We start from the raw sequence: 8345 nt of genomic DNA on the forward strand, positions 1-8345 counted from the left end.
ATCACCTGCTCGACAATCCAAGCGTAGCAGTAACGAAACCTTGCCTCCAAACAGGACGCCAGCTATCAACAACCCCCCGTCCTCGAAACCAATGAACAATGAGGATTTTCTGAAGCACCCTGCTCAGATGAAAGCAGACTTGACCAAGGAGGTGACAAAGAATCTGTCTGCGCTGATCCAATCTTCCCTTCAATCAATGATGGTCCAGCAACAGCTGCAAGTCGAACCAAACCGACAGATGTATCCCCCTCCTCCAGTGCAGTTCTACCCTCTACCCGAGGTCCATCATCCCACCCACAGCCTACCGACCCAATCGTTCACAGGCTATCCTCTACAGATCCCACCGCAGTTCCGGCAATATCAAGCTCCCAAGGGAATGTAGGAGGAGCTCTCCCTCTTCCCATAACATCCAGTTTCCTACTGAATGTTCAGGGAATGAACCCGGGGATCAAAAACCAGCGATGGAAGATCAAATCTATCCAAGAGGAAATAAATTCCAGCCCACTGCACACTCCCTTCTTCATCCTCACGGAGACCCATCTGAAGCCCCATCACCTCGAAGCCGAGACCTGTATCCCAGGATACATTGCCCTGCGGGCAGACCGTGACAAGCGTGCCCAAGGTGGAGTAGCCATTTACCGGTTAAAGTGTTCTCCAACTCTTTCTGTGAAGTTGCGCTAGTCTATAATGCAGACAGCAACTTCATCCTTGCCGGAGTATATCGCCCACCATCGGCACCCTTCGATAAGTTTGACGAATGTCTGTGCATCATTCAAGAATTTATCGACACCGTAGTAGGTACGCCCGAGCTACATATCACCGGTGACTTTAACCTACCGTTCATTGACTGGTCTACAAGATCTACAAAGCCCGGGACCAACATTACATCTTCTGACAGGAGCTCGGAGCTAGCTCCCCTGGAGTTCATGCCCTCAAACTTTCTGGAGCAGATAGTTAATGAACCTACCCGGAATGACCTGAATATCCTCGACCTTATCCTCTCCAACAACACGGATCTGATCCACAGTGTATCGGTCTCCAAGACAGAGAAATCGGATCACGATATCGTGTGCTGCACCCTTCTTCATCCTCAGTTCCTGCTGAATCAAGTGGCAACACCCCAGTTCACCCCTTCATCAGAACTCGATGACATCAACTTCAACTCTGCTGACTGGGAAGCAATCAACAGGGATCTATTATCTGCGGATTGGTCTACAGTCATCAACCCATCGACACATCATGAAGATGCTTGGGACCTGTTTGAAAGCATCATCGTGGATGTGTGTAAGAAGCACGCCCCCTCACACAGCCACAATCGCCAAGTCTCTGTATCATCAAAGATCCCAAAATCAAGAAGAGCTCTACTCCGGAAAAAGAAGCGACTCAACACCAGGATTAACTGCATCAAGTACAAGTCCAAGGGCCCTTCTCCTCCTCGCAACAGTACCAAACTCTGCAAGCTCAATGACGAGCGGGCTGCCATTGAGCTGCTTATGAGTAAGATCAAGACTAACCCTAAAGCTTTCTACTCTTTTGCGAAAAAATTCAAAACACCAGTCTCGTCGGTTGGACCTCTACTGGATAGCGACAACCAGCTCCAGTCCGACCCTGTCAGGATGGGCAGCATCCTAAAAGAGCAATACGCCAGGGCATTCAGAAACTCTGACAAAGCTAACCTTACTGAGGTACGTGTATCGAAGCTTGTTGCACAGTCACAGTCAATAACTGATCTTGTTTTCGACGAACAAGACGTCCTGGGTGCAATCAAAGCAATGGACCGATACTCGGCTGTTGGTCCGGATAAGTTCCCTGCCATCATCCTCAAGGAATGTGGACTTGTCCTTGCGCCAGTGGTCACACAGCTCTGGAGAGCATCCCTGGACTCCGGCGACATAGCCGCTAAGTTCAAGAGCCAGAGTGTAATCCCACTGTTCAAGAAGGGAAATAGATCGATTGCTGCCAATTACCGACCGGTATCTCTGACTTCTCATCTTATCAAGATGTTCGAGCGAGTCTTCCGAGCTAAACTGGACGACTACATCGAGGCCCAAAATATCATCAACGACGACCAGAATGGCTTCCGGACTGGAAGAAGCTGCTTGACTCAATTGCTCCACCACGTGGAAGACATATTGAATGATCTGAATGCCAACGTGAACGCGGACATCCTATATCTGGATTTCAGCAAAGCCTTCGACAAGGTTGATCATGCTATCTTGCTGAAGAAACTCAACCTTTATGGAATCCAGGGTAAAGTGCATCGTTGGCTCTCAAACTTTCTCAGCGGTAGAACTCAGCATTTGGTGATTGATGGTGTGAGATCTAACGTCATCAGAGTGCTGAGTGGTGTCCCGCAGGGCACAGTGCTGGGCCCACTCCTCTTTATCTTGTATATAAACGATCTGTTCTCTGTCGTTAAGCACAGCAAAATAAAGGTATTCGCTGATGACTCAAAGCTCCACAAGAGCATCGGCTCCCCTACAGAGTGCAAGCTGCTCCAGGAGGATTTGCACGCAGTTGTACGATGGGCAACTATCAACAACATGGAGCTAAATGAGTCCAAGTTCCAGCTCCTACAGCACGGGAAGAATCAAGAACTACAGAAGCCCTACAAGCTATCAACAGGACTGGTAATCAACTCAGACGATGTCGTCAAAGATCTCGGAGTCTTCATTGACAAAGATCTCCGAAACACATCACCAAAAAAACAGCCGAAGCTGCACGAAAAGCCGGCTGGGTTCTGAGGACGTTCTCAATCAGGGACAAAAGCACGATGCTACTGCTCTTCAATACCTATGTTCGCTCCATCGTAGAGTATTGCTGTGCTCTCTGGTCACCACATCTGCAGTGCGACGTTATCTTGATTGAGTCGATCCAGCGCTCTTTCACTGCAAAGATAGCGGGTTGCTCGAATCTCAGCTACTGGGACCGCCTCAAGCGTCTTAAACTCTACTCGCTACAACGCCGCCGTGAAAGATACATGGTCATCCTTGTCTGGAAAATCTTCCACAGTGCCATCCCCAACAGCGTCAACCTGTTGTTCAAACACTCGGAGAGGCGAGGAGTAACCTGTGTACGGCCGCTTGGAAGCTCCAAGTATAGCAGCATCAACACAATGCGATTCCACTCATTCTCATCAACAGCCTCTGCTCTGTATAACGCCGTACCCAAAAATGTTAAGTCAATCCCTACCCTGATCCAGTTCAAGGCAGAACTTGACCGCTTCCTACAAACCATCCCTGACACTCCCCCTACTCCTGGATACACTGGGGCAAACAGTAATTCTCTGGTGGAGTGGGCTAGCAGCAAAAGTCAGCTATAGCGGCTACCAACGGGAAAATGGCGGTGGAGACACTTGATGTCTTGGCCTAGGTGTTCTAACCTAAAACAAACCCTAGGTACCCTAGGTAGGTATAGTGTAGCTGGTTTGTGTGTATAGGATAGGCAGTAGTTGTTTTCCGGGGGCTCGTTATGGAGGCTTTTGATTTGGGTGTCTTTTTGGCTGATCCGTCTATGGATCGGATTGACGGCCGGCTGATTTATATGCCATAGTGGCTCATTTTGAGTTTCCAGTTCAGTGGGCCCTGATCAAAGCGAGACTTAAGGAGTGTGTTGTGGATATGCTGGTGGGCAAGGAGATGCTTGGTGTGACAGTGGCTTCTCCTTGTAGTGATGCCAGTGCGGACATGCAGGCTGGGGCAGAGGCTAGGGCACCCGCTACCTTACCGCGTTTTAATCCGTTGTCGCCTACTTAATCAATGTCAGGTAGGCATGAAAGACGCCCGTCTGAAAGTAAGGTTGGCCCGCTTGCGTATGGAGGCGCAGGAGAGAGGCAAGCTGAGCGTGAGCACCAGCTGGAGATTCGACAGATTGAGGCAGAGAAGGAGGTGAAACTACAGAGGTTGGAATCGGAGGCTGCAAGTGCGGCACATTCACCCCAAACCACCCTCTCTTCTCCACTAGCTAGCTCATTTGGCACATTGGATGTGACTAAAGAAATGGCTTTGGTTCCGCAGTTACGGGAATCGGAAATCGATTCTTATTTTGGTGTGTTTGAACCCATCGCAGTTTTTATGCAGTGGCCTAAAGAGGTGTGCCCCCTCTTGCTTCAGTGTAAACTATCTGGTAAAGCTCAAGAGGTGTTGGTGTCCATTTGTAGGACAGTCTAGAATACGAAATTGTTAAAACCACTGTTCTTCGTGCGTATGAGTTACTGCCTGAGGCATATAGACAAAAGTTTAGGAGTTGCAAAAAGTCTCCTGATCGTACTTTCATGGAGTTTGCTCGAGAGAAGGCCACCTTGTTTGATCGGTGGTGCACCGCCGCTAAAACTACAGATTTTTCCTCTCTTCGAGAATTAGTCCTGCTGGAGGAATTTAAGAATAGTATATCCGAACGAATAGTAACATACTTGAATGAGCAAAAAGTGATGTCACTGTCCCAGGCAGCTGTATTAGCGGACGAGTTTGTACTGACCCACAAGCCCGCTCATGTGTTCTCTACCTCTCCCACCACTCAGTTTCGCAAGTCAGTTTCGCTTCCTTTACGCTCTAGGGAGGTACGGGAATGTTTTTATTGTCATAAACTTGGCCAATTCATTGCTGACTGTCAGCTTTGTATGAGTAATCATCCACCGCAACCAAAGGGGGTTGGATTGATAAGTACAGTTTCTCGCTCTGTGGCAGTTATGCCGAATGTGTGCGTTTCTGACCTTTCTGACCCCAGCTACATTCATTTTGAGTGGTCTTGTGTCACTGACCGGTGATCCAAAGGACCAGCAAAAGGTTCAGATTCTCCGAGACACTGGGGTGGCCCACTCGTTTATCCTCTCTGATGTATTGCCATTGTCAGGTGATTCATTCTGTGGTTCTAGTGTTTTGGTTCAGAGCATAGAGATGGGGTTTGTGCCAGTCTCCTTGCACCTGGTACATTTAAAATGTGATTTGGTCAGTGGAATTTTTAAAGTCGGGCTACGGCATAACCTGCCAGTAAAAGGCGTTCAGTTTATCATGGGCAATGATATTGCTGGAGGCAGCTGCCTATGTTAGAGGTATTGGACTGTCCCGAAGCAAAGGCTGAGGATGAGTTAGCCGAGAGATTCCCTGGGATTTTTCCAGTGGGTGCTGTTACACGGGCGCAGTCCTGACCATTGAGTGATGTGGTTGGCCTATCTGACTCCTTTCTTGTCCCAGTAGGGGACACAATGAGGTTGAGGTTACTGGTTCTACCCCTGTGCCCCCTCCACAGCCTGATAAGAACAGTGCCGTCGAGTTAGGGATCGAGTTCTAGTCCTATTGTGGTCTACACGGATCACAATCCACTGCTATTTCTCCACCGGATGTATAATCAGAACCAGCGCCTCATGTGTAGGGCGCTGATTGTGCAGGGGTACAACCTGGTGATTCGTCACAAGAAGGGCTCCGAGAATGTGTCTGGGGATGCCCTTTCTCGTGTGTGACGTTTGCTCTTATGGGTGGGGGTGCCAGTTGCCGTAACGCGTCCGGTGGAATCAGGCCTTTAGGCTACGTTTACACAATGACGGTCTGAACAGAAGACGCAAAAGTGGCATTGCGTCTTCACTTTTTATTCCGCGTTTAGACGAGCGTTTTCGGGAGGAAATCTGCGTGCATACGGTGATGCAAAAGTGTGTGGAATTAAATTGGGTGTGCATGCCAGGCGGCTAGGTGGTGCTGTGATACACTATCACACAACACCGCCATGTTTGAGCGCATGTGTAGAATCGTCCTTCTTCTCTTATCCGTGCTGCAAAAACCAAAAGATCCTTCTCTGTTGAGTAATACTAATAGTAATACTCATCATTCTGGCGAACCGATGGTGGACCGGCAGTTCACCTTCACGACATCCCTGGTAAATGTACCCAAACTCACGTTTTCTGACGTTCACAGACTTACTTGCTGGAACAATATTCAAAACATTTCAATGTAAATGTTTCGCGCTGTGGATTTGTTATCCATCCCGATGCTCCTCACCTCGGGGCTAGCCCCGATGCAAGAGTATCTGACCCAAGTGCCGTTACATGTTTTAGGCTTGCTGAAATGCCCAGACATCTCTAGCATTTCTGAGGCAGGACATGTTAAAATGGTGAATGGTCAGGAAAAACTGAAAAATAATCATAAATACCACTGGCAGGTTCAAGGTCAATTAGCAGTAACTGGATTGAGTTGGTGCGATTTTATAACAGACACTGAGGGAGACTTCACAGTCGAAAGAGTCTGGAGGGATGATGAAATGATAAAAGAGATGAAAAATAAGGTAGACTTGTACTTCTTTGGTACATATATTAATGTGTATCTTCAGCAGAAAGTGAAATGAACTGAATGAATAAAGGAACTGATTGAATAAATGGATTTAATTCATTCCCTTTTTCTGAGTACATCATTTACTACATTACATAATAACATTATTTTGAATACTTTCAGGATGGACCGACTGGACTTTAAAATTGAATATAGATGAGACTTCTCATTCAATTATATACATATCATTCAAAATATACAGTACAATGTTTCCAGTATCCAGAATTACAGCTCCGGAAAAAATGAAGGGACCACTCTAAATGTTCTGTGTTTCCCTTTTTATAATATTTTTATAGGTACATGTTTTAGTAGAAACACTATTCTACAGGGATGTAGCCTTTTAAATCAAGTGGTCCCTAGAAGTTGGTTATCACACAGCAGACGGTCCACAGCGAGTTGACTGTCCCAGACAAGGTGAGGGACAGTGCGTTCTATTAGTATTATTATTACTCAGTACATCTTAAACATTTCTCTGAATATCTTTATGGTCACATTTAGGTCACAGTTTTAATTTGAAATGTTGATTCCTTTCATGCCTACCTGTCATCTTGAAGGGTGGTATAATCAGCGTGTCCCCACGGTCAGCTAGCAGCTCCTCAATGGTGAAACCCTTGTCTGCCATGCAGCCATCTCCTGGCTCCAGTAAATCCAGCCGTCCACTTCATTCAATCAGCTCTCGGTCAGAGATGGAGAAGAGACTTGACCCAAAAGTCACAGCACTACAAGGGGCAATCCCAATCAAGGCCTTAAAGGTTGTCGTGTTCTTGTAAGATGAGAAAACCTCCGATTGGAGAGTGAGGGATGATGGATTCTGGCATCTGGACTGTACTGCAGAAATTTGCTTGGCATGGTGTTCTTGACTAGGGGTTTAGGTGAATAGGTAAGATACCCTTGGATGTACACTACCATCACGTAGTTTTCCTCTGTTATCACATCAGGTTAGAAGCGGGGCCACCCTCTGTATGTATTAGCTAGGTTGTGTGTGTTCACTAGTAGTTTTCACTTTATCTTGTTTTCTTTGATTTGGCTCCACTTCTAGTTCCCTATTCCCCTTGGCGGAACATTCGCCAAATAAATACACTGATGTACTTAGTTTGCTGTTGTGCCATGCTTTGTTGTTCTCCCAGTCAGTCCAACAGCAACGTGTGTTATGGTTCCCCTACTCCCCCCCCCCCCCCCCCCAAGACGTAGCCAGCTAACATCCTGGAGCCGTGTGTGTGTGTGTGTGTGTGTGTGTGTGTGTGTGTGTGTGTGTGTGTGTGTGTGTGTGTGTGTCTGTGTGTGTGTGTGTGTGTGTGTGTGTGTGTGTGTGTGTGTGTGTGTGTGTGTGTGTGTGTGTGTGTGTTCTTCGTAATCTCGATGAAGCCACTATCGTGAAACATTTTCATGATTGCTAACATATTCCATTATATAAGTAAAGTATCGTCAACTCATCATTGTATTAAGGCAGCTGACGGGGGAGACGTTGATTGAAAACAGTTACCAACTATGATTAGTTACTTCTATCTATGTTGTCTTATCAACTTAATCGGCTTAAATAAATATAGATTATTATTATTATTGTGTTTTTTTTTAAAAATAATATAATAACGTAAACACCCTTGGAACGTGCGGGTCATTGAACAATCATGATCATGTGGGCCATGTTGTGGTATAAGTTATTGTGTTGATGTACTTTGAAAAAATACTTTATTGAAGAAACGGTTAGGGTTAGGACCTGCAACTTAAGGCCCTGCCAGTAGATGGTGTCCTGCCCATTAATATTCCACTTGAACTGTGGAACAAAATACAGCAAATCCATCATCTAACGTTATATGCAGCGGCGGTAGACACATTTTACTAGGGGGGCCAACGAGGGGCCATTGTTTAAAAAGAGGGGCATAAATTATATTTAAAGATTATAAACTGTGTTTTACTTTAAAATCATCAAACATTTAATTTGTTTAATTTGTTTCTGTCAATCTATCTTAAATTGATTATGCCCTAAATCATCAAAATCATGTAAAGATTTGTTTTATACAAGCGTTA

Source organism: Gadus chalcogrammus, chromosome 1 (genome assembly GCF_026213295.1).
Source record: "Gadus chalcogrammus isolate NIFS_2021 chromosome 1, NIFS_Gcha_1.0, whole genome shotgun sequence".
Lineage (NCBI taxonomy): Eukaryota > Metazoa > Chordata > Actinopteri > Gadiformes > Gadidae > Gadus > Gadus chalcogrammus.